The sequence below is a fragment of the Leptonychotes weddellii genome, chromosome 5 (assembly GCF_054177405.1).
Source record: "Leptonychotes weddellii isolate Sample4059 chromosome 5, ASM5417740v2, whole genome shotgun sequence".
NCBI lineage: Eukaryota > Metazoa > Chordata > Mammalia > Carnivora > Phocidae > Leptonychotes > Leptonychotes weddellii.
In genome coordinates this window covers 75,532,093-75,559,847 of record NC_138373.1, presented here as the reverse complement: position 1 = coordinate 75,559,847, position 27,755 = coordinate 75,532,093, and the positions used below count along the sequence as shown (strand labels likewise).

Here is a 27,755-nt window from a genome sequence, read left to right as displayed (position 1 = left end):
CTCCAGAGCCTGCTTGGGTGTCACCGGTCTTGCTGTCAGCTCGAACCTGGCTTTCCTGCTTCTAAAAGCCTCCTTTCTCAGCAGAGCTGTGTCTGTTTGGAAGACCCGCCTCATCCCTGACATACCCGTCTCATCCAAGGATGCTGCCACGGGATGACAATTTTTCAAAGTGGCTTTTTAAATGCAGCCCTTGGAAACTTTGCAAGAAATGTATCGATTTGAAATACTCAGGCTGAATTATTGAGCTCTGGCAAAGGGAAATAAATCTTTCCCATTCTCCCTGCCTGTTGCCAAGTGCAGCTTCCAGGAAGCAATGAGTGTCCTTTCTGGAAATGGAGCAAAAACTCAAAACATTCTATCACCTTCCCTTTACTAACCCGCCCCCCCGGGTCTTCACTTGCAATTCACTGGCAAAAGCACTTTACATTCATTGCTCATTTGCCTGAATAGGCATCCGAATTAGTAATGCCCAAATTAGTAATGCCTGGCCGAGGCAGCTTCCTACATAATGAGGCCTGATGGTTTTGGCAGGCCTGGAGGCCCACAGAAGGCAAGCTCGCAGCACGTCATCAGGTTAAACACTCTTCCGGTTTTATAACCAAAACTTCCGCTACAGACCTGGATGTGTGGAGTAGAGGGTGTATGTTCACTGATGCTAGAGTTAACACGCCCAGGAGCCAGAACTGGGGTAGGAAGGTGGGGAGAGTGTGCGGGAAGCGGGGATGGGGGCGGGGTGCTGCGCTGGAGTGTTCTAACGCACACGCCAGGATTAACACGAAAACTTCCTGACATCTGCCATTTCTTTCATTTCAGTCTGGGGTGATCATCTCACCTGGCAGTGTTCCAGGGGAATTCCCATCACTGCCATCAAAACACAGCTTGGTCTCATTGTGCTGAGTGCTCATCTGTCCATCTCTCCGTCCATCCACCCACTTGCCCATCCATCCGACAGATTAGGCACCCATTATGGATTGCATCTTGTACAAGGTGCAGGGCCCATCAAGGTCAGGGACACCGGGTTTTCAAGTCTGCTGGGGAGGCAAGGACCCTTAAGAGACCCTGACAGGCCCAGTGCATTAGAGCAGGGCCACGGACGACTTTCTGAACTCAAGAATGGGGTCACAGCTTTGCCGGCAGAGGGCACGGCAGATACAAAGCCCTGGACACATGAGAGAGCCAAACCAGTGTGGGAAACTGAGTGGTTTCAGTAGGACAGAACTCCGAAACGCAGGGAAACGTGCATTTACAGAGGGGAGGGGCGATGCTTTATAGGCACAGTGGACTCGATCTGTCCCCAGCTGCCCTCATGCTATCACCTGTCCAACTGCTGTTCCAGGTCTTTTCCACGGCAGAGAACGCCAAGTCCGTCCTCCCAGATGCCAGGGCTCCACACCTTGCAGCCATCCAACCCACTGGCAAATGCTGTGGGCTCTGCCTTTAAGATGTATCCAGAATCTGACCACTTTCAACACGTCACCACCTTAGTCCCAGCCACCCTCAGCTCCCACCTGTGCTTCTGGTACAGCTCCCTCACCAGTCTCCCAGCTTCCACCTAGAGTCTGTTTCCCCTAGAGTCTATTCTCAACATACAGGCCAGAGGGATCCATTTAAAACACGTCACTCCTCTGCTCAGAATTTACATGTCATTCCCCTACTCAAAATCCTTCAGTGGCTTCCCATCTCACTCAGAGTTAATGTCCAAGTCCTTAAGATGACCTTTAGGGCCCTATGAGATCTGACCTCTGTCTGGACCCATCTCCTTTCCTTTCCCTCCCTCATTCTGCTCCAGCCATACTGACCTCTTTGCTATTCTTCGAACATACCAGGCACATTCCTACCTCAGGGCCTTTGTACTTGCTGTTCCTTTAGCTGGAGTGGTCTCCCAGATATCTCCACTTCCTTCAAGTCTTCCCTAGACATTCCACATCAAACTACACATCTCTGTTCTCAGACTCCTCTTTCTTTCTTGCTTTATCTTTTTCTTTAGCATTTATCACTCTAATCTATATAGTCTTGTTTATTTTTCATTTTCTTCACTAGAATATAAACAGATTTTCCCCTCACTTGTCTTGTTATTTATTTATTTTTGGTGTTCACCAGATCAAAGGATATACCCATAAAAAAATTTCAAATGCAATCTTATTCTCTGGAAAACTATTTAGGGGAAGCAAATATTAGCATCATTAAAGTTATTTTATCTTGGCATCCAGTCTCTAAATATGCTTTCAAAAAGCCTTTGTTATGATTCCACAGGTAGACTCCTAATTACATATATTTTGATCTTTATTGTAATTAGTTACAAAAATCCATGGCAGCAGTGAGGGAACTGTTTTTCTGATGCTTCAAGCAGTTTCTGGCACATGGCAGGCCTTCAATAAATATTTCTGAATGAGTGAGAAGCGATGCCCTGAGAAGGGGAGACGGTATAACATGGTGTGTAGGAGTGTGGCCCTGGAGCCAGGCTTCCTGGGTTGGAATCTTGTCTCCCCGACTCACTAGCCGTGTGATCTTGGGCCAGGGACTTACCCTTCTGTGCCTTAGTTTCCTCAATTTTAAAAGCGGGATAGAAACAGGACCTACATCGGAGAGCTGTGAAGTCTGTCACACTCAGAAGAGTGCCTGGCACAGACCAAGCACCTGATAAATGTGAGCCATTATTAGCAAGGGCCTTGTCTGCTGTACTAAGGACTTTAGACATTATCCTCAGGCTACTTCGAGTCGTTGAAGGATTTTAAACAAGGGAGTAACATAATCAGATATTGTTTTCGAAGGATCACTCCAGCTGCACAGTGGAAGATGAATTAGGACAGAGCAAGACTGGTACGAGGAGATCAATTAGAATTAGGGGCTGTCGTGGGAATGGAGGTGACAGAAACTGTTAGCCTGAACTAAAGCAGAAGGATGGGCTCAAGAGATTAGGGAGGTCGAACTGACAGAACCTGGAGGTTAACTCTGTGGAGGAAACAGGCCACGACAAAATCCAGACTTCTGACTCCCCCAACCAGAGAGTGGTACCCGTCCACACCTGCCCACAGAGGACTGAGGGGGAGAAAATAAATTCATTTTTGCTGACTATGAGCTGTGGGGCAGCAAGGTGAGAGGCCCAGTGGGCAGTCATATACATGTATCTGGTACTTAAGGGAAAGATCTAGGCTAGATGGAAAAGAGATTTAGGAGATATCATACCAGTGATTATTGAAGCCACTGGAGTAGATGAGATTGAAGGAAAACATTTAAGCAGGAAACCACTTTAAACAGGTGTACTCTTGAAGGATGGGGCAGCAAGAGACAAAGCAGGGGAGAATGTATCTCGCCAGCCAACATGGAGCGAGTCTCAGGAAGCAGTCAGACGCGTCATGAGCCGCAGTCGAGATAAGGAGCAGCGAGGCATGTCCAGTGGACTGAGCATCTGGTGATTCTAGTCAGAGCGGAGATGTAACGGGGATGGAGACCAGGTCAGAGTGGGCTGAGGCGTTCATGGGACGTGAGGAAATGAGGGGTAGGGGTGGATAACTCTTTCACAATCTTGGCTGTGAAGGAAAAAAGAGACGGGGTGATAGTGAAGAGCGATATAGAATCCAGGCAGGTTTCTCTGAAGATGGAAGGAACTCAATCAACCCAACTGAGTATGGAGGAGGGAGAGGGTAACTGATTGGGGAGGCTGGGGCAGAGGAGCCTACACTCAGGGGAAAGGAGCAGGTAGACATTAGGAAGGGCCTGGTGCCTTGACTGGAGCAACTGTAAGCTGGGGCCTGAAGGCAGATAAGCTAAGGGTGGAGGGGAGGGCTGAGGCGTGCTGACTCGAGGGAGGAGGGTGGGATTGTAGGTTAGCAAACATGGCTCTCAACCAGCCTCAGGGAACACGAGAGCGCTGACGAGGGGCACTCTAAGGCCTGAAGAGCAGTGTCCACGTGAGGGACGTGAGGGATGAACAGTGAACAAAGGGAAGCCGACCCCTTCTTCTGGAAATACAGACTGTAGGCTCGGAGATGCCAAGCTCCACATTGTAACTGGTGTAAAACCCAAACCACAAAATTATTCACAGAGAATATGCAGTGTTCTCAGAGAAATCTTCCTTAAGAATCATTTCCACTGCTTCTTTGATTAAAAACCTTCAAGACTCTCCACCAAGGCACAGAGAATAAAATCACTCTCTTTAAAGATGCATTCAACACCTTTTTTTTTTTGAAATAAGTTTTGTTTTTTTTTTAAAGATTTTATTTATTTATTTGACAGAGAGAGAGAGCGACAGCAGGAACAGAAGCAGGGGGAGTGGGAGAGGGAGAAGCAGGCTTCCCGCCGAGCAGGGAGCCCGATGTGGGACTCGATCCCAGGACCCTGGGACCATGACCTGAGCCGAAGGCAGACGCTTAACGACTGAGCCACCCAGGCGCCCGATGCATTCAACACCTTAACCTACCTCCCTCTCCTCCCAAGACCCTTTGCCTGACACTCCCTTACTCCTGTCCCGGTCCAGGCTCTCCCCAGTGTGCCTTAGTGCACAGGCTTGCTTCTTCTGGAGTCCACATTCCCCCCACCCTGACCTGTTGAGACTCACCCCTCCTTTAATGCCTGGAAGGAAAGTCACTCTTTCCATGAAGGCTTCTTCCAAAAATGTCTCTCCTCCTGTCTTTTTGCTTCCAGAGCACTCTGAAGCTGTATACAGAATTTCCAAAAGCTGTGTTAAATTGGATTTATCTGTGCTTATGTCTTCTTCCTCACTAGGCAGTAAGCTCCGAAGGCGAGCCTATTTGTGTTTGACTTGGTGCCCCTCAGGGAACCCACCCCGGTAGGTGTACTTGAGTTGGCTTAGTGGTAGTCCTACGTGTGCCATTTGCAGCCATGGAAAGAGCAGGAAGACTTCACGACAAGTAATCAGGATTTGTGTCTTAAAACTGAATAGATCCTGTAGGTGTGTCTTTCTGGCTAGAAAAGCGTATTATTGGTTGAGTAGGCATCGAGCTCATCAGTGGAAATTAGTCCTCAGAGTTCTGATATTAGGCCAGTAGGGCACATTTTGACCCCTAATCATCTGACCTACCTGCTCCCCTTCCTTCCTCAGTTTCCCTTGCTTGGCATCGTAGAGACATTTTTCCTTTCTGATACACTTCGTCATTAACTCCTATTTCAACTTTGTCACACCACACAGCAGACACGGGAGCATCTTTTGTTTGCTTTTAAGAGAATAATTACTGAAAGAGTATTCACTTCTGGCATTTAAAGGAAAGACATAAATTGAGATTTTACCATATACCTGGTGCTTTGGAGATACTATCTGTTTGACCCTCATACCAGCTCTGGAAGATGGGCATTACCGCTATCCTTTTACAGATGAGAAAATGCAAGCCTGGACAGAGGGGTTAAATGATTTATGAAGATCCCGAGTCCAATGCATGGCGGAAGCAAGACTCAGAGCCCAGCGGGGCTGACGCCAAAGCTCAGGTCCCCCAGCTTCCCCGTGTCAGAGCATACCACCGGATGGTCCTAAAGGCTGCAGAGGACAGCCCCCTCCACCCTGAGGTCGGTCATGGTACACGCTATCTCTGACTTGGGACTTTGAACATCTCGATTCTAAGTGGGCTGTGAGGTCAAGGGAAGGATGGAAAGAAGGTGGCATCTGGTTAAAGCTTCCATTGGCTATAGAGAAATATCAAAGGAAAAGCAGAAGGCAGTTCGACTTGAGTGACTTAATGCTATCAAATTGTCAAGTGCAGCATGGACCCTTTCGTGACACCTCCTACCCTTTCTAACTCAGTCCCTCACTCTGTGGCACCCCACCATCCTTTGGCTTAGACAGAGAAAGAGCGCTGACTGCAGGCACGCTTATCTTGAGATCTCTCCTCTATCCAATAAAAAGTAAAAGGGTCAGGTAGCTGAGCACCAAGTTTGAGGCAGCAATCTTTCTAAAACAGAAAGCTGACTGTATTATTGCTTTGCTTAAACATTTCCAGAAGCTTCCCAGGGCCTTTCTAAGCTCCCGCTTAACTTGCCATGCTGCCCTCTGGCTGACCCATCTCCAGCCACATGGGCATGCTTGCAATTCCCAGAGGCACCGTGTTCTCTGGCCTTTGTACAGACCACCCCCTCTGCTGGGCTTGGGCCGCTTCTGTTTTCTGCCTGGTGAACCATGCACACTTCAAAATATACTAAGATTTCTTGGGGGTCACCTTTTTAAATGATCTATCACCCCAGGAATGCCTGGACCTGTCATTCTCAGAAGCGGTGAAGAGTGGGCAGGGGTGGGGAGGGGGCAGAAATTCTAAGGGAGGGCACCTGGGTGGCTCAGTTGTTAAGCGTCTGCCTTCGGCTCAGGTCATGATCCCAGGGTCCTGGGGTCGAGTCCCACATGGGGCTCCCTGCTTAGCGGGAAGCTTGCTTCTCCCTCTCCCACTCCCCCTGCTTGTGTTCCCTCTCTCGCTGTGTCTCTCTCTCTGTCAAATAAATAAATAAAATCTTAAAAAAAAAAAAAAAATTCTAATGGAACTGCCTGTTGCATCATTTTTGAGTTTCAAACTCGACGACAATTACAGGTTCCAGGCATTTCTACTATATCCGGCATATTTTTCTCTGCCCCCAGTCACATGAATTTACTTGTTGCATCTGGTCCACAAATATCCCCAAGACTAAGTCATCACCAAGGCCTTCGCCTGGATGTCCTTCTCCTCTGAGCTGAACCATGGGACGTGGACACATGACCTCATACCCGGCAACAAAGGGCTTTCAAGCACTTCACCTCATTTGCCTCTCCGAATAACCCGGTGGGTCAGTGGTGCACACATTACTGTTCTTATTTCCAGCTGAGCACCGGAAGGGACGGAGGCTAACTGGCTTGCTCAAAGTTGCCCGACTAGGATAGGACCAAGGTCTTCTGGCTCTCGGTCCAGCATTTGTCTAATACACTGAGCTCTGAAAGTTGAGGTGGCCCCATGGATCAGGGTCCTCAAAGGTACTCTCCACGTTTATCTGCTTGTTTACAACTAGGCACTGGGGGACCATTCACCTCAAAGGGTGACCGTACTCAGTCATCAGGGACTTAGGGGCATCAGGGAACCACGGATGAGGAATTAGAAGCCTTGTGCTTTAGTACTGGCTTTGAGCCTGTGTTCGCATCTAGAACATGGCAGTCACTGTTTATTTCTCTACATCAGGTTTCCTTCAAGGAAAATGACAGAAACCACATCTCACAAAACCTGAGGGAGAGCTGCACGGCTCAAGAAAGAGGGCCATCGACCCAAGCCATTATCATCTGGCTGCCAAACCCCTATCAGTCTCCTCTGGTTGACAGTGTCAGCCCGACACAACTCAGAACACCTCACGAAGTTGGACTAAAGTCTTAAAGAGGAACAGCAGGGAGTGTCTGGGTTGATCCGTCCTACACTTTGGTGATCATACTTAGGATATTTCATATTGGCCACACTGGCTCTGAAAAAGAACTTTTGTTTCCCTTACAGGTTTAATCACAGATGTAATCACCTGTAGTTTAGACCCCAAATACTGAAGTTATTTTATTTTTACTAGGTTTGATTAACGATGCCAAGAAAGGATAAAATATTTTAAATTGGTACTATCCTGGAAAATCATGGTGGACATATACTTGGACTCCACTAAAAAGGATTTGAATATAATAAAATAGACACAACATAAAAATCTCTTTTAAATACAATTTTATCTTTCTCTGGTTCTTGAGTGGGTCATTCAGGATCTTACAGAAGTTCAGGGTCACCGTCATAAACATCAGCTGTCATGGTACTGGTGACATACATAATTTGCCAGTTAATAACGGCTTTACAAATTCACAGAAAATCAGATAATAGACGTTTTACTGTAACAGGATCATGATGGTTGAAAGAATCGATGCACTTTTCCAAAGGAGTCTAAGTCGTTTCTAGGAAATAACTCATGCTCTGTGAGAAAAGGACAGAATTTACAAGGAAGTGCTTGGTACTCCCTGGAAAAAAATGTGTTTAAAAAAGATGGGGAGAGGCGCCTGGGTGGCTCAGTCGTTAAGCGTCTGCCTTCGGCTCAGGTCATAATCCCAGGGTCCTGGGATCGAGTCCCGCATCGGGCTCCCTGCTCTACAGGGAGTCTGCTTCTCCCTCTGCCTGCTGCTCCCTCTGCTTGTGTTCCCTCTCTCGCTGTGTCTCTCTCTGTCGAATAAATAAATAGAATCTTTAAAAAAAAATAAAATAAAAAATAAATTTAAAAAATAAATAAATAAATAAAAAGGGGAGAGGGACACCAGGGCCCCAGTGGAGTCACTTGCTCCCCGACAGCAAACCAGGACTTAATTGTAGTTTTGGCCTCTCCCAGGACTGTGACTTTTAACCAGTCCATCTGGAACTACCTGGTTAGCACCAGTGAGGTCATCTGCTTGACAGACCCCCAGCCTTTTCCCAGAGGAAGGTAACCTTGCTGAACAACCCTACTCTTTGTTAGAAACCTCCTTTTTCTGCCCCCTTCTGGCTATAAAAGCCTTCCATTTGATACAGCTTCTTGGAGCTCCTTTCTACCCACTGGATGGGATGCTGTCCAACTCATGAATCGATGAATAGCCAGTCTGATCTTCACATTTACTCACGTGAATTTTGCCTTTTAACAGATTTGGTGTCAGTGGTGGGATTGAAGGAGGCTTCTGACAGCTCTGGGGACAGTAAGAAACACAGGTGTGGTACCCATAAACACTGCTGGGTCCTGTCTTTCTCACCATTTCCCAGGGCCATAGGTAAGTTCCTCTCCGTTCTGAGCAACCCTCTCCTTGAGTCAAGCTCCTGATCTAACTGGCTTGCTAGTTTGCAATTCCCCTTTTTGCAAACCCAGTCCAGTCCACAGTCTTCATTTTTGGGGTTTGCTGGTTCAGTCTTTTTCCCCACTTGCCCCAGTTCCAGGTTGGGAATTGCCAGTGGTGCGGGCAGGGCCTTCTCTGGGCCAGGCCACGATAACATCTCGTGGTCACTGCTGGGCGTGTTAAGGTGCACCTGTGTGTCTGTCTTGTTTTGTGCAGATAAAGGCTATTGTGAATGGGGATCTTGGAAGCCAAAAGGGCAAAAAATTGGTGGGCATGTGTCTAGCACTTAAAAGCTGTTAGAGCGCTTGCCACCTAACCCAAAGACTTCCGTGTTAGGATAAGTCAGTCATGGAACGAGTTAGATTGACAGCAGGTCATCCACCAACTTTAAGAAAATTTCCATGCAATGCGATACACTGTAAAACACCACACAGTCTCCAACCCAGAGGCACATACCTCTTAGGTATTAGCTTGGCTCTGAGAGACTCGAAGGCTTAGCAAAAAAAAAAAGGGAAGGAGATCTTTAAATTCTAAAGAGATGGGCATGCCACTTTCTGGCACACCTGCTGATTTTATGTCCAGAAACTATAGTTCCTGGACGTAAGCTGTAGATACCTACAGAAATGGCAGTCACACTAAAAACAACCTAGAATGACAGTGGCCATTATGGACAATGTTCCAATTAGACAAGACTGTTCATTTAAGAAGCGCAGTTTAAAAAAAGGGTTTCTGAATTAAATAGAACGGGATACCTATTTTAATTGGCATGCAGAAGCATCAAAAAGGCTTCAAGATTCCAAAATTGCTTCCTTAAAAAATGTGCTGTAAAAGGCTAATGAAAAATTAAAGACCCAAGAGGTATCTAAAACAAAAGATAATAAGACTGACATGACTCCTACTGCTTCCTTTCCCCCTTTCCACTCTGAAGACTAGGAGACAGTTACCTTTTAAGATAAAAACCACCTGAGGTTGCAGGTGATCCTCATTAGGTATTTCTCACTGGCTGGTCAAAGGCTGAACTAGGACCCACTGTTAAGGTGCTTCCTAACCCTAGAGAGGATCCTCCTAAGTTTTTTGTAAGAATTTAGTGTCATTATCTGGGCCTAAGAGCCCCGGCTGCCAGATCTTGATCAGCTTGTGCACATGTTGGTAGGACCTGGTGAAGCCCCAAAATGGGTGTACGAAGCAAAATGCCAAAACACCAAGGATGATATTTGAGATCCTCCATCTTCAACATGGTCTCCTCCTGGACCAGAAGAACTTCACAATATAGCAACAGATCTTTTATTTTTTTAAAGATTTATTTATTTATTTGAGAGAGAGAGACAGAGACAGCAGGAGCAGGAGGGGCAGAGGGCAAGGGAGAGAGAATCTCAAGCAGACTCCACGCTGAGCGCAGAGCCTGATGTGGGGCCCAACGTGGGGTTCGATCCCAGGACCTTGAGACCATGACCTGAGCCAGAACCAAGAGTCGGACCGGTAACCACCTGTGCCACCCAGGGGCTCCTAGCAACAGATCTTTTAAAAGCCATTCCTAGAGTCTTCCCTGACTGCATTGATTGGTCTGCTATTTAAACATGTAAACAAAAGAGAGATGAATCTGTGGCAGACTTACAGCCCCCTGGAAGCTCTCTTCCTACAGCATTCCAGGTACAATACAATAAACACGGTCATCCAATCAACTATAGCTGCACTATCTGTAAATGGGTTATCTCCTGAGATTAGTGGATTGATAAAAGAAAATAGGATGGGAGGCCACCGGTCTGACTGAACTTGTGACCATAGCTGAGCATTTTGGAAGGACTTTAGAGCAAGACCATTAAAAAAAAAAAAAAAAAAAAAAAGTCTGCCCAGCTCTTGGTCTTACATCTAAAACAGTTCCAAGGTCAGAGATCTAAAATAATACCTGCCCCCCACCCCCGCCGCCCACTGCAACCTCCTAGGGGTCCATTATCAAAACACAGACCCAGAAATCAATGCCTCAATTCTAATCAACTGGGATACTGGAAAAAGAGGTTGTCCTCAAAAGTCCCCTGCAAATTCTCCCACATCAACTCAAATACCCCCATATCTGCCCCTGAAGGAGGCCCCCAGATGGGTCCCTCCCAGAGTTGATAGGACTCTAAAGGTAATCCCTACGGATTACACCAAGAATCCCCTTAGAGAGCCTAGGGAAAACTAATTAAAATCACAATTCCAGATTCCAAGATATACTACAAAGCTATAGTAATCAAAACAGTATGGTACTGGCACAAAAATAGACACATAGATCAATGGAACAGGATAGAGAGCCCAGAAATAAACCCACATATATATGGCCAATTAATCTATGACAAAGGAGGCAAGAATATACAATGGGGAAAAGATAGTGTTTTCAATAAATGGTGTTGGGAAAACTGGACAGCTACTACAAGCAAATGAATGAAACTGGACTATTTTCTAATACCATACACAAAAACAAACTTAAAATGCATTAAAGACCTAAATATGACATGTGAAACCATAAGAATCCTAGACGAGAACACAGGTACTATTTGACATCAGCCATAGCAACCTTTTTCTAGATCCATCTCCTCAGGCAAGGCAAACAAAAGCAAAAATAAACTACTGGGACTACAGCAAAATAAAAAAACTTTTGCACAGCAAAGGAAACCATCAACAAAACCAAAAGACAACCTACTAAATGGGGGTTGCAAAGGACATATCCGATAAGGGGTTAATACCCAAAATATATAAAGAACTCATATAATTCAACATCAAAAAAACAAACAATCCAATTGAAAAATGGGCGGAGGACCTAAATAGACATTTTCCCAAAGAAGACATACAAATGGCCAACAGATGCAAGAAAAGATGCTCAACATCACTCATCATCAGGAACTACAAATCAAAACCACAATGAGGTATCACCTCACACCTGTCAGGATGACTAAAATCAAGAAGACCAGAAATAACAAGTGTTGGTGAGGGTGTGGAGAAAAAGGAACCCTCATGCCCTGTTGGTGGGAATATAAGTTGGTACCATTGCTGTGGAAAACCATAAGGCCATTCCTCAAGAAATTAAAAATAAAAGTACTGTATGACCCAACAGTTCCACTACTGGGTATTTATCCAGGGAAAATGAAAACACTAATATGAAAAAATATATGTACCCTTAGGTTTACTTCAGCATTATTTACAATAGCCAAGACGTGGAAACAACCTAAATGTCCATCAAGAGACCAATGGATGAAGGAAATGCAGTGTATATACACACTGGAATATAACACAGCCATAAAAAAAATCGTGCCATTTGAAACAACATGGATGGACCTGGAAGGTATTATGCTAAGTGAAATAAGTCAGACTGAGAAAGACAAATACTCTATGATTCCTCTCATAAATGAAATCTCAAAAAGTGAATAAACAAAAAGCAGCATCAGAACTATAAATACAGAGAACAAACTGATGGTTGCCAGAGGGGAGGGGGTGGGGGGATGGGCAAAATGGGTGAAGAGGAGTGGGGCCTCCAGTTATGGAATGAGTAAGTCACATGAATAAAAAGCAGAGCACAAAGAATATAGTCAATGATACTGTAATAGTGATGTAATGGGACAGATGGTAGCTATATTTGTGGTAAACACAGCATAATGCATAAACCTGTCAAATCACTAACTTATACACTTGAAACTAATGTAACATTGTGTGTCAACTGTATTCAAATAAAAAGAAAAAAAATAATGGGAAAACTTCCCAAATTCCGGTAGACACCAGTGCTTTGCTTTCTACTTTAAACCCCACTGTCCTAGGACACCACACCCCTCAAAGTGAAAAAGAAGTTTCCACAGCGGGGGTACCTAACCAAATTCAGAGAGAATTTCTATCTCAACCGGTACAAATGACTCTGGGACCTTCCCTGAAAAACATCCCTTTTTTGCTATGTTATCCAGCTCCCGTTAATCTATTAGGTAGAGATCTCCTTTCTAAGTTAAAAGGGCTGGTATGTTTTGCTTCCTATGGAGATTTCACCTTAGAGTTCCCTGGCCAACCTGAACCTGATCTTTCATGTTCCTTACAGTCTGTCCTTGACATAGAAGAGGAAGAATCTCAACAGAAGTCCCCGATTTAATCAAGGTGCCCGGAAATCTGTGGGCTGCTTCTAATACTGACATTGGGAGAATAGAAAGTGCAGAGCATATAACTAAACCTCTTCCCAAATTGCCTCAATAACCATTAAAGCTTGAGGGCATCCGAGGCCTCACAGCAATAGCAGAAGACCTAATCGGCCAGGGCCTAATCATTCCTTGTACCAGCCTCCGGAACGCGAGGCTCTTGCCAGTCCAGAAACCTAATGGACGGGGACGGCGATTTGTCCAGGGCTTGAGAGCTATTAACAAGATAGTTATTCCCAATTTCCCAGCTGCTCCAAACCCCAATGCCCTTTTGTCACAAGTGCCAGCAGACCTTGGTTCAGCCTTTTTCAGCATCCCTATAGATCCCAACAGTCAACATTTGCCTTTACTTGGAACCATCAACAATATGCCTGGACCGTCTTGTCTCAAGGGTTCACTGAGGCCCCTTCTTACTTCTCCCCAGGACGTCAACAAGACTTAAGAACCATCCAATTCCCTGGGAAATTGACCCTTTTACAATACACAGACAATCTCTTGCTATGCTGTTACCTAAGAAAGCGTCCATGAAGAGTTCCATTTATTTGCTACAGCAGTTAGCTGAAAGGGGACATGAAGTCTCTAAGGAAAAATTACAATGATCTCTGTTCATTACCTAGGTCATGATCTAAGCGCTGAAGAAATCTAGCTATTTCCAAAAAGAATTAAGCTAATTCAAGAATTTTGTAGGCCCACAAACAAGCAACAGCTTCATGGATTTCTAGGCCTCGTGGTTATCACAGACTATGGGTTCTTCACTTTTCTCTATTAGCTTCCCCACTCAAGAACTTACTAAAACTTCAGTCCTTGAGCCCTTTCCTTGGGAGGATAAACCGGAGCAGGCCTTTCTAAGACTAAAACAAACGCTGCAAGAACCACCTGCCCTAGAACCACCTATCTATTCAAAGCCTTTCCCCTTATTTGTGCACCTCAGAGATACAGAGCCCTGGGAATGCTCATGCAAGGAACATGGTAATAAGCACAGGCCGACTACCTATTAGAGCATTCGACTTGGCTCAGTTGCTCATACCTGTCCCAGATGCCTTAGGCTACGGCTGCAGCTGCAAAGTTAGAAGCCCCAGCACCTTTAACCCTAGGAAATGACATTTATTTGCAAACCCCACTCGCTGTCCAAAGTCTTCTGACCTCTGAATTGACCCAACATTTCTCTGCAAGCAGACTAACCTCCTAGGAGATCCTTCTGCTTTCACCACTTAATCTTCACCTTAAATGCAACAACATTCTTCATCCTCCTATGTTACTACCTCTACTTGACAAAGGCGAGCCTGATGATTTCGAGGTAATAATGTCCCATTTGGGGACACCATGTCCTGATTGACAAGACATCCCTTTGACTAATCCTGATCTAATTTTGCTTCTTGATGGTTCGTACTGTAAAAATGAGAAAGGGATTTTCCAGGCAGGTTATGCTATTACTACCCAGCATGAACTACTTGAAAGGGGTAAGCTCCCATAAGCTTCATCAGTCCAAAAGCAGAGCTCCGTGCCCTACCAGAGCACGTCAATTACCAGAAGGACAGACTGTCAGTGGTCACACTGTATGCCTTTGGGGTTGTCCATGATTTGGGGATGTTATGGAAACAAAGGGGCTGTCCTTACATCCAGTGGGACTCCAATAAAAAATGGACGGCAAGTAAATGACCTTCTTACTGCTATTGTCTTACCCACTCAAACTGCTGTCATCAAAATTAAGGCTCATACTAAAAAGACTGAACCTGAGTATCAGGAAAATGCTCTCGCTGACTTGTATGCAAAGGCAGCAGCAATAGAATCTGGAAGATTGTGGCACATGCCGGGGAAGTCTACTCTGCTGCCGCAAAGAATGACCCTTTGTTGCCAGACTCTTGCCATCCTGATGTTCTTGCAACATGGCAAGTCTGCTCCTGAATCAGAGAAATCACGATGGATGAGCAATGGTTGTAGATTGAATGAATAGTTGGGGCTATGGGAAACCCGAGATGGCCACCTGGTTCTTCCCAGCACCCTGGCAAACCCCATTTTTCTTTTTTTTGCATTCTCTCACCCACCATGGAGCGATTAAGATGACTCAAATTACAAATAAACATTTGTGGGGAGACTTCTAAAAATGTGAAAACAGCTTACCACCAGTACCCGACCTGTCAGGTCCAAAATCCTGGGAAAACTATTTTTGTTTCCAGGTTCCAAACCTCCTCCCTCTGGACCCTTTGAGTATCTGCAGCGGGACTGGATTCAACTACCACTTACTATGGGTTATCAATATGTCCTTGTTATTGTATGTGTGTTTTCCAGGTGGGCTGAGCCTTCCCCTGCTGTGAGGGTGATGCCCTCAGAGTGGCAAAGAAATTGTTAGAAAATGTGTTTCCCACTTGGGGTATACCTTCCACAGTCTCCAGTGAACCAGGCCCCCGCTTCACTGGGTGAAATCAATCATGAAAACCTTACAAACTTCTTGGAATTATCACTGTCCCTATCACCCTCAATTATCAGACAAGGTCGAGAGAGTTAATGTGGTCCTCAAACTTAAAATCTACAAATTTGCTAAAACCACTGGACTCCACATGAAACAGTCATGGGTATCCCAGTGTTTATTGGTATACAACCTTCTGCTTGTTGTCCCTTTTTGTGTCATGCTAGTATAACTAGTTACTGTGTCTTGAATGTCTCATGCTAAAGCTTATCATCAATAGGTTAAAGCTTTCCTGGATCCCAATTCAAAGGATCCTGATGGTCACAGTCTAGATGGAGCCTGGCAACTAGATATTCTGGAAACATCATCGGCGGAAGAGAATTGTTGAACCCCATTAGAAGGAACCTTACCAAGTACTCCTGACCACTGACACTGCCAAGATACAAGAAGGCACTGAGTCTAGGGTCCACATGTCACAGCTAATGAAGGGTCCACCTGACATCTGGTCCTGCACAGACACTAGAGCCCTCCGAAGTAGCTCACATCAAGGGAGACTGCTTCCACCTGACACCGATCAAGACTTCATATTTTAACTAAACATGAAACTCCTTCTTCTCTTCTTTCCTTTATTCTGGCATTGGCTTAGAAAGATAAGGCCATCATCTGTATTTCCCAGTACATAGATAAGGGGAGTAACTTTTCAGACTTCTGGATTTGTCATCAAAGATTCCAATCTATCTGTAATACTAGAGACCCCCAGTCTTCCCTGTGAACTTGTATTCCCAATGTCACCACCAGCTATAACCGACCCCCCCACCCTTAAGAGTCTCTTACCGAATTTAGCTCTTAAGGCCAGAAATCCAGTGCCTTTTACCTCTCTCCAGTTAAACTGTAGTTACCCAATTAGACACAAATATCTAAATAAATCTCATATTTGTACCCCCACTTTCTCATGATTTTCTAAATCAGACCTGCCCCCAATCATGAAAAGATCTCATCAGCAGCATCCATCTTTGTAAGACACTGAGAATAACTCTTTATTTCAGGCTAGGAGATTTATTTCCCGAATGTACGGAAAACCTAACTGACCCCTGGCTTGAATGGGTAAATGCAACAATCTCTATAAGTGAATCCATAAACAGTACCACCTTAACGGGAACAGTTTGGGCCCCAATAGGGTTTGACCCCGTCTGTGGTGGTTATCCTTCCGCTTGAGCCTACAAATACCTAGATGGTGCATAAGTGGGCAATGCGTCTTGGGGTTATCTAACTGTTCACACATGAACTAAGATATCTCATTGGTCAACTCCCCTGAATTTACATCGTCGAGTTAGAAAGGACCTTTAGGAGGCTTTCAAGATTCAGAGTCTGGCTTCCTTTGGCAGGTCCCTACTTCCCTGGCTAGGAGTAAATGTAAATGAGAAGATGACCAGGAACCTTTGCTTAACTCTTGAAGATATTTCAGAGTCCACTGCTAAGACAGTAGCTGCCCCTGCCCTCCCAGATCCTTAGACTCTCTGGCCGAAGTTGTTCTTGATAATAAGATAGCCCTTGATTATTTTTTAGTGGAGCAAGGAGGTGTCTGTGCTGTGGCCAATGCCACCTCCTATACCTAAATTAATACTTCCGGGGAAGTTGAAACTCAGTGACATAAGACCACTGAGCAAGCCACATGGCTCTAAGAGGTAACTCCTTCAACAAGGTCTTTCTTTGACCCACTTGATTTTGATCAGTTTGGATCTCAGTGACCATGGCTCGGAAGTGTGCTCCAAACACCACGAAGTATCCAGCTTATAATAATCACTGTGGTCTGTATTCTCTCAAAAGCTTTAAATGCATGTTTGCAGCCACTAACCCACCAAGCAAATGATTTCTGACTGGAATGTCAAAGCAACGAAGAGAATGACCGACTAGAAGAACCTGAACCTGAACCTGTGACCTGTGGATATCACAGAGATTCAACAAAAAGCATCCTGACTGTGAAGATCACACAGGGGATCAGTAAAAGCTTCAAGAACTACAGAGAGGTAGCTAGAGGGGCTCTAATGCCCTAAATTTTGATCACATCTCTTAGGCTGAGAGTCTGATCAAAAGGGGGAAAACATTTTTTTAAAAAAGGAACAACAGGGCCCCAATGGAGTCATGTGTCCCCTTGACAGCAAACCAGGACTTAAACGCAGTTTCTGTCTCTCCCAGGACTGTGACTTTTAACCAGTCCATCTGGAACTACCTGGTTAGCACCAGTGAGGTCATCTGCTTGATAGATTCCCCAGCCTTCCCCCAAAGGAAGGTAACCTTGCTGAAACAGCCCACTCTGTTAGAAACTTCCTTTTTCTGCCCCCTTCTGGCTATAAAAGCCTTCCATTTGGTACAGCTCCTTGGAGCTCCTTTTTATCCGTTAGATGGGATGCTGTCCAACTCATGAATCACTGAATAAAGCCAATTTAATCTTTAAATTTACTCAGATGAATTTTTTAACAGGTGCTATAGACTCGTTAGTTGTTCTTCATTGTTAAGTTTTTTATTTCGCAGGTGTATTTCTTTGCATTATTGTTGTTGTTGCAATCATGTGCCTGAGGCCCTATCCACTAACCATACAGCCTCTCCTTAAATGGAGTGGCAGACTTCTCCAGCCTTTCCTAAATCCAAGGAACAACATGCAATTCTGGATAGGCATATTACAAGATGAAATCTTTTCAAGGTCATGTTCAGTAGGACCTTTGTTTAAAGGAATTTGGGCTGGAATTCATAGTTCTCAGCTCTGACTTGAAGAAAGAAAAAAGGAGGGAGCAATGAAGGAGAGAGGGAGGGAGAAGGGAGGGAGTCACAGTCATACCACATACCACTTAGCCACCAAGGACAGAGTTTCTGTGCTGTTTCATTAGAACATGAAACCTTTTCTGTTGACTATGAGTCCACCGTGAGCTGAAAAGAAGTTAGTTCACTTCCTTAGCATCTGGGGTCCCATAATTCTGAGTCATGGCCACATTAACTGCTATGGAGAAAGCAAGAGCTTTGGCAGCGAAGCCAAGCCCACCGTTCACAGTGCCTGGCACTATCCAGCAGGGAAGCAGGTTTCCCTCAAAAGCAGGAGAGCAGGACTGGGTGTCCTCAGGGGTGGGCTCAAAGATGAAGGGAGGGAAGGGGACCTTCTTTTCAGTGCTTGTAACTTTCTTTGTAGAACTCAATTCTCCTCAATTGGGAAGGATGAAAAATTCTGATTTCATGCACCACATTGAAAACAATGAATCCGGGCGCCTGGGTGGCTCAGTTGGTTAAGCGACTGCCTTCGGCTCAGGTCATGATCCTGGAGTCCCGGGATTGAGTCCCGCATCGGGCTCCCTGCTCGGCAGGGAGCCTGCTTCTCTCTCTGACCCTCCCCCCTCTCATGTGCTCTCTGTCTCTCTCATTCTCTCTGTCTCAAATAAATAAATAAAATCTTTAAAAAAAAAAAAAAAAGAAAAGAAAACAATGAATCCCACCACCCTGGTAGGGCAGGTTGGCTGTGGCTGTGGGCTCCGGTGAGAGAGCGCTGCCTGGCTGAGTGGCCACTTGGCAAAGGGAAGACGTTCACAGCAGTGAACTGACTGTGTGGTTTCAGAGCCCAGTCCCCATGGGCTCCCAGCCGGGCTTCCTGGGGCCCCCTGAATGTCAGGGAGCCCCAGTGCTTGCTTGCTTGCTTGCTCGGATGGCAGGAAATCACTAAGCTATGAGGATAAGGACCGGTCGGGGTCCCCGTGCAGCTTTAGGGCAGATTTCTCTTTCCCTTGTGGGAGAGAAGCAGATTCCAAACTGCATTCAAACACAGTACAGTCTCCAGCAAGGAAGAAATGAAACCCTTTAAATCTTCAGTCCTTCACGTTGTACCCTCCCCTGCTGCTTTTAAGCTCACAGAAGCCTTTTGTTATAGTCCCAGGAATGTGTACTTAATAGAGAAAGTGTGGTTTTGCAGTTGCTGTGAGAGAATACTGAGTGGGGGGGAAGAGACCTGCCTCCCAGAAGATCCTCTCCTGATGATGGGGAAATTCACCCGAAGACTGTATACCCCCAAAGCTCTCCCGAAAGCGCCAGAATGACAGACAGGAAATAATCTCAGACAATGATTACATGTATTTGAGTGAGTGAGTTAACAATGAGAGGAGGGGGTTCCAGGAGCTTTGCTGCATTGGCTGCTGTGACCAGAGTTGGGGGATAGCTGAGAATTATACCCACTGTCATTCCCTGAGGGGACCTGTGATCTAGTATAACAGCATGAGGCCAAAATACTGCAAGGAATTAGAGGTGGAAGGGACCTCAGAGCTGATCTTCACCAGCTTTCTGGTGGTAACACAAGACTAGTGCCAGATTCACACAGCCCACTTCTCCAAAAAGGGGAAAATCTATGAACGTGAATAAGGAAATAATAAAAAGTATTCTGAACAAGCGGAGAAAGCTTCCTTATAAACCAATACCTCATTACAAAATATTTTACTTTATAGGTTTTTTTTTTAATTTTAGGTCGAGTAACGCCAGGGCTAAAAATTCGTTGGCAATAGGATATTTTTGCTGCCACATGCATATGATTTCAAAGCAATGCTTTTAGACAGGGTTAGCCTTGTGCAAAATTCTCAAGTAGGCAAATTTCATCTCAGCACTCCAGCTCTTTGTGTGCTTCCCTTTGATGATGGCACAAGTGTCACGGAACAGTAAGAGAGCAGAGGCAGCTCTGGTGTAAATCCCAGTCCTGTCCCTGACTAGCATATGACCTGGGTGGGACACTTCGTCTCCTTTCTTCACTTCCTCATCTGTAAAAGGCAGATCTCAACTCACAGGGACTGTGAAAATTATACATGTGAAAGTGCCGGGTCTTCAGCAAGCACTCTGAAATGTTGCCCTTCTTTTTTTTTTTTTCCACCCAGAAATCTGTGCCTAGTGATCTACACATCCCTGTTTCCTCTCGATACCCCCACCACCACTGCGGTGCCATTAAATCACATTTCTAGGAAGAGATACAAAAATGACTAATGCTTAAGTGCAATGACACTCAGAGCTTAATGAGCCATCTCCCTGGACCATGGGCATTTTTTTTTTTTTAACAAAAATCCATGAAGGAATAAGCTGCTAAGGGTAGAAATCCAAGCACCAAAGGAAGGCCTGGATGTATTCTGAAGGCAGCAAGTCTTTTCTGAAAACTCTGAAGCCAGACAGATAAGCAGAGAACTCCAGTGGTGAGGTCACCATGGAATGTTCCAAAAGACACTGCTTCTTGGAATGATCATCAGTCTCTGCTAAACCACCTTTCCTTTTCCTACTGATGGCACACTTCATATTTGTTGAAACAGAGGATTTCTCATTTTTAGTTAGATTCTAAATGAGTCCCGTAATCTAGATACAGCAGGAGCATGAAGGAAAAGCAGAAAGACTGGCTGAGGTTGAGCTCCTCTTATAAACAATGCCTGGGCAATGATCAGAACTGGAGAAGAAAAAAATATAGGGTAGCAATTATTTGTTGTCTCACAGCAATGGATGTTTTAATAAATGTCATGCATCTAAGAGTTTAAAGAACTTTCTGACAATTGGTGTTGTTGAAAGGTGGCAAGATGGCCTGAGAGACAGTGAGGTCACATCCACAGAAGTGTCTGGGGCAGAGGGGTATGGCTGTCACTCAGCGATGCCCAGGGAGAATGTCCACACCCGGCGGGGGTAGACTAGATGACCTGGAAAGTCCATCTAACTGCAGAAGTCCCACTACCCATCTATGAAAGCAGCATCAAAGGAAAGAGAAAATAATAGATTTTAATCTTCTAGAAGGTGTAGGTCATTATTAAAGATGGATTTCCAGCTTTCCAGGTGAATCCTAATCAGAAAGAGAAAGGAGCATCCGATGTGTGGATCTTTCTAATGGTGACAGTCATGTATGTTTTAGGTTGGATCCTGCCAACTAGAATCTCAAGACAAAACAGGTATCTTTGTTTTAGTGTGGCTTGTCTCATACTAATTCATACTTACACTTTCCCTCTGTGACATTCAGAAACTGTGGATTGTGGCACACAGATGCTTGGTTCTGAGCTGTACAGTCCTGATAAAGATGTGGCTCCTTTACCCATGTAGCCTTCATTCCTAAGTACCCTCTTTCTAGGTCTTCAACAACACCTTGTATTACTGGTCTGCTGTGCGCTTTCTGAAGTAAAGCAGTGTTTTCTTCATGGGTTTATGGGTAAGGGTTTTCCACTTGAGACAAGTTAATTCCTATTTTACTTATTTTCATTCCTCCCCTCTTACATCTTCTTTTCTCCTTTTTCCTTCACATCTCTTCAATATCTTTTCTGTTCATTTGGTGTCTTTCCTTCTCATTTTACTGTACTGTTTTCTTCCTTCATAATCTCTCCTTCCTCCTTGCTGACCCGTTACACATTCTGTTATCCCTTTACCTACAGCCTCTCATTCACCCACTTCCTGTCATTTTAAAATAGATCACACTATCAATGATTCCCAGAAGACACATTTCTCTACTCATCCTTCCTCTTCCAAGCACTCCTTAATTTTTTGTGGGTACCCTGCTCTTTTGGGTTCCCTGACCCAACTCCAACCTGTGCGTTGGTGGGGTGGGGTGGGGGAGGTGCTTCTTACACAACACGAAGCAATTCTCCAGACACCAGCAGGGTGACTGAGAATTCAACTCAATCCTGGCACTGTTTATCCAAAGATAGCACCAGCCTCCACAGGTTGAGGGCTCAGTCCCTACAAGACTGTCCCCTAACCTCACTTCCAGATGCGAGTCACCAGCTTACGTTGTTACCTGTGCTTCTGACTAACTGGCTACAAATCATAGGTTCCACAACGCCCTCCTTCCTTGGTTTGACCAATTTGCTAGAGTGGGTCACAGAACTCCAGAAAACATTTTACTTACTAGATCACTGGTTTATTATAAAAGGACATAACTCAGGAACAGCCAGTTGGAAGAGATGCACAGGACACAGTATGGGGAAGGGGTGCGGAGCTCCCATGGCCTCTCCAGGAGCACCCCTCTCCCAGCACCTCCTGTGTTCACCAACCCGGAAGCTCTCTGAACCCTCTTCTTCTAGGTTTTTATGGAGGCTTTATTACACAGGCATGGTTGATTAAATCATTGGCCACTGGCGATTGATCTCACCAGGGTCGGGGGAAGAACTAAAAGTTCCAATCCTCTAATCACATGGCTGGCTCCACTGGCAACCAGCTCCCATCCTTCTGTGCTTCCCGAAGTCACCTCATTCACTGAACAAAAGAAACCTTCATCACTCTCATCATTTACGAAATTCCAAGGGTTTCAGTTCTATGCCAGAAATGGGGACAAAGACCAAATATATATTTCTTATTATAAATCACAACATCACACCTACTCTCTTCTATGATTTTCTCTTAGTACCTTACTGCCTGCTATTATCTTCTTCAGTGTAGCTTTCTAGTACTTTGTCAGGTCCTTTTTTCTTCTCATGGTATCCTATGGGGGAAATGGGGGTGGAGGGTGTATGATGGCAACTGTGGAGAAAAATATAAAATTCGTGTTAAAGTTGCAGCTACTCATATGGCAACAGTGGTTTGTGGGGCCCAATTCCGTTCCCCTTGCACCTGTCACATAGATGAGATTTTGGACCACACTATGTACACCATCCTCGTTATCAAATGTTTGAGAACAATTAAGTTTGCTGCCAAAAAGTGATTTATACTGAAAATTCCAGGAATGCCTTATAGGTATTCTTTTTCAAGCGAATTTTATGTTTCTCTTTCTTGATCCTCTCGAATTTATGGGTGGGTATATCACTGATGATAATTGGGGAACTCATTGATAGTGAGATGATCTATTTTAAAATGACAGGATATGGGGAGTAACTGGGATAATTGGCTGCAGGGTACGAAAGGGAAAAATATATGCTCTTATTACTTTAGAAGAATGTGCTAAGGTACCAAAAAATGTAGGTCAAATAACTGGCTTCTCAAGTTCAAGAAGTAATTCCTATTTGTGCAAAACTTCCTGGGGCAAGAGAAAAGGTGACTTGATACCACCTCCCATTATTTTTTCTAAAAAGGAAGTAAAATCTGTCAGTCCAATAAAACATCCATTGCTCTAGTAACAAAGATCCCTCTAGACAGGTGCATCCTGTTTCATTGGGAAGGCAGTTAGTTTACATAGGTACACTTACGTAAAGATACCCCTTTCTGAAATACGATATGTTCCTGCCTGACGGTGAGTAAAACCCAATGTGGGTTATTTGGTTAGTCTTTACATATTATTTTATTATGTGACTATCCTTTTCCTTCTCATCCACCTTCCAACAGGACCTTTTATTTGAAAGGTTTTTCATTTCTGAGGTTTGAAGGTATAGTTGTCAAGCTCCTAGCCTGGAGCTTCTCCTGCTCCTGCCCAAGGAGCCCTGCAAACGTAGAGGCCCCACCCTGAGCCACTGTTTCCTAACCAGAAGCCCAACTATGCACATGTTCATTGAAAGCCCATGCAAATCTGTCTCTACTTTCCTTCACTCTACCCATTTTCTCCACTACAACACATTTCTGCATGTGCTTACTAAAAAGTGATGTTTGAAATAAGCTATCAAAATCCACCTACTCTCTAGTGTGTATTTATTTTCTTTGAAATCCTTTCAGATCTAAGCTAAGTAGATGCCTGCTTCTACTACAATGTCTAACTGCAAGTTATTTCTACTGAGCTGTAAAAGGCAATACAATGACATCAACTACGTCAGTCACGTGTGAACCACACTGCCTATTTGTGGATAACATCAGAGCCTAAACTAACCTGGCAATCCCAAATTAGTGGGCTTCAGAATCTGTCTGCCTCATTAAAACCCAGAATGAATTCTAGAAACTTAAGACCATTTGCCAATGGGACAATTCTGCTCACTGACTTGACTGGTGGGGTACCATCAAGTGATTTTTATACACTAGTGCTTTCCTTTAAGAAATGTTCAGTGTGTTCAGCAACGTCAGGTCACGAGTTAAGGCTGATTCTCAGGCTCAAAGGGTGAGCTCACAGGGTTGAGCTCCTCAGCTTCTCTGGTGCTGGCTGGCTACAAGCAGGATGAACACCATGTATGTGTGTTAAGTTAGAGTCCTGAGACTTGTTAATTCATCCCTGCATTGAAGGTGTAACTCTCTGGCCAATTCTTTAAAATAACAAATGTATTACAACTCATGTGAAAATGTATTAAAGCTTAAAAGTTCCTTGAGGACAGAAGCCTCCTCTTTCATGTTTTATTGTCTGTTTTCTATAGCGTTTAGCATATTGCCAAGCATGAGAACCTTTTTTACATGAAAACCTGAGATAACTGCTTCATTATCAACTTACGTGGCATGGGACAAAGGTGTGTCGGGCTATCCACCACCTTTTTCTGCTGCCTGCTTCCTCCATAGTCTCCAACTACCTATGGCTAATGGATAAGTTTCTTCATCAATCTTCATGCAGTATTAGGTTTTCAGCACAGCTGGAATACTACCAAGTTCTTACCTTTTAACCTTTGACCATCTTGCAAGTCTACCTTAGTCTGGAGTGTAGATATTGAAACTCCTCTGTTACTGGACTTTTGGGACCCAGAACAACACCACTCGATTGGTCCTTACTTTATATCTTTCACTTACTTGATTTCAAAGATTATTGCTTAACTTGACGTTTTGATTACGCTGTTCTACTGAGGGGCTACCATGATTTGTCATGTCCTGAAAGATCAAATTCAGCGAACAAGTATGACGATTTTAATTTGTGGTGCCATTTAATGCTTACCGCTCGATGAGGTCAAGATGATGTGCCTGGTTTACAAAAGAAGAACCAAGATGCCGGGAGGTCCAAGGTGGCATGGGTAACAGTCCTGGCTGCTCACTGCTCTTAGGATAAAGGCCCAAATCCCTAACATGATGGTGCCTCCCTCTACCTCGCCATCTTTAGCCCTTGCAGTTCTGTAATGTGCCACTCTGGTTTTCCACAGCAAATCCACCAAATGTCAGTTGGCTGACCTTTCCATTCTTTGAAGACCAAATCCTCTAGTCTCAGGGCTTTCACCTGTTTTCCCCGTCCCAGAGACAATCCTACCTCTTCTTTCCCCACTTAACTCCTACTAAGCTTTTAAGTCTCCTCTTAAATGTATACCATAGCCTAGACCAAGTTCCTGTGCTTTATGCTTTCAAAACAGCCTGCAGAGCTGCATCAATGCACTCACCCTCGAGTGTAACTATATAAATGAGTCATGTCTGTGTCTAACCCGGCTCCTGTCCCAGGTGCCACCAAACCGCAGCAGAGGAATGAAAAAGGTACAAACCCATAAGGAGGGAGAATGGGAGAAGAAACAATGGCAGCTGAGAGAGGTACATGAAATGTTCAAGGATGGGAAGCAGATGGGCAGTTCGTATCTGATTTGGTAGAATCGGACAGCTGAACCCTACCTGCCTGCAGGGGAAGACACCCAAAAACAAACAAGCCGGTTTTCCTGACAGAATCTCAAAAAACCTCGGAAACAAGAGGCTCCAAGCTCCTCGGAAGGCAGGAGGAGAGCAGGAGAGGCTACCAATGAAAGGATCTGTGGCATGACCCAGCTCAGCTGCTGCAACTCCTGGTAGATGACAGAACACTGGCTTGCCTGAATCAGGTTGAGTTAAGAGAGCACCAGGCCCCGCAGAGATCAGGGAGTAGGAGAACACAGGGGAATTCGGTGGAAATCTGCGTAATGAATGATAAAAGCTCAAGTCCCTTCCCAGCTTGGCTCCTTATAAGCAGGAGAACACAGAATTTCTTCTGGGGCAAACTCACTTTCCCAAAAGACTTTTGGAGTCTCCCATGAGATAGCCAAATTACCTAGCTGGACCACCACAGTCAGACTCACCAGGCATCAAAGCCCCACCTGTGCACACAGGACTGCCAACTGCCTTTTTGAATAAACACCTAAGAGCGGCCGTTCAATTTTTTAAAAATCACAAGTCGAGTGGTGAGAAGTGCTATGAAGGAAAACAGTGCAAGGTAAAGGGGAAGGGGAATGAGGGCGGGTGCCATTTTGGAAAGAGCTATCAGGGAAGCTTCTCTAGGGAGGTGATATTTGAGCAGAGACCAGCATAAGGTGAGAAACTGTGCTATGGGAATATCTGGGTGGGGTGGGGGGGGGCGCAGTCTTAATAGGCAGAAAGATAGCAAGTGCAGAGGACTGAGGCAGAAGCAAAGTTAGAGAGTTCTAAGAATATCAAGATGACCAGTGTGGCTAAAGAGGAATGAACAGAACAAAAAGTAATACAGAATGAGGTTAGAGAGGTTTCCAGAGTCTGGATCATACAGGACCTGGTGGTTCATACTGAGAACTCAGAATATTTCTAAATGTGACTGGAAGCCACTGAAGGTTTTACAGCAGTGAAATGACACAATGATTTCTGTTTCACGGCAGACTACTGTCCTTGTTGTGTGGGAAATGGACTGAATGCTGCTGTTAATTCCTGGTAAGCCTCAATCTCCCCTAGTACGTCGTAAGCAACATGAAGGTGGGGCATATCCACCTTGGTCAATGACAGATACTTAGCACCTCACAGTACATATAGTAGTCATGCAATGAATTATCTGCTGGAAGAATGAATAGAATAGCAAAAGTAGAACTAGATACTAGTTATAAGATTCCAAAGCCCCTGGTCCTTCTAGTACACTAACCAGACTTCCAAAAAAGATAAGGATACCTAGCAGAGAGTCCTGCAGTAATTTAATACAATTTTGATGAGGATCATGATGTTCTACTGGTACTACTGGTAATATCATCTTGGTTCAGTCTGTAGGTATTACAACATCACTGTGATCTATTCTAAAGTAAGAACGGATTAAAAATGGTGCTAATTAGTGTTTACGACAGTCTCTCTCTGTTTATAACACATTCCAGTTAGTCCCGTTCTATAATATAACATCAAAAGTAAGTCATATTGCAAAACACCTAAAGAGCCCCTATTCTTCTTCTGAGTGTCCCAAACTGAATCACTAGTTTGCATTTCCATATTTAAAGCTTCTTCCAAGGCATTTTTACAAAGATATCTTCCTTAGCTTTTGTACGTATATTACAGGCAGCATCATTCATTATTGGTAATTCATCATTTTGAAGATCAATACCCAATTCATGAGGATGGCTTATCCTTACAAATAAACCGCAAAAATTTGCAACTTTTACACATTCTAGAAACAAAATAAATTTAAAAACCTGCTCCCTTTTGACTTGTAGGAGTCATTCATTCAACAAACATGTATTGAGACTACATGCCAAAAAATTACAAAATATTGTGGATACGAAGATGAACAACGGTCTGTGTCTTCTAGGAGTCTAGGAGGCAGGCTTCTTATCAGCCAACAAACTTCTTTCTGGCTAACTGTAATTTCTTTCATGCTTCCCTAATTTGCAATGTGGACCAAGAATAGAACCATAAT

General features: G+C 44.5%; 1 protein-coding gene and 1 long non-coding RNA gene across 5 annotated transcripts in view; both read right to left on the bottom strand.

The window, feature by feature from the left end:
• Window positions 1-27,755, bottom strand: part of ETV6 (ETS variant transcription factor 6) — a 239,477-nt gene that overhangs the window by 65,280 nt on the left and 146,442 nt on the right. The gene's annotated exons all lie outside the window — the stretch shown is intronic.
• Window positions 383-27,755, bottom strand: LOC145721728 (uncharacterized). Its single transcript, XR_014145586.1, has 4 exons — window positions 18,829-27,755; window positions 8,238-18,601; window positions 4,411-7,987; window positions 383-4,175 (listed from the first exon to the last, which is right to left on the bottom strand). It is a non-coding gene; the product is annotated as an uncharacterized LOC145721728 (long non-coding RNA).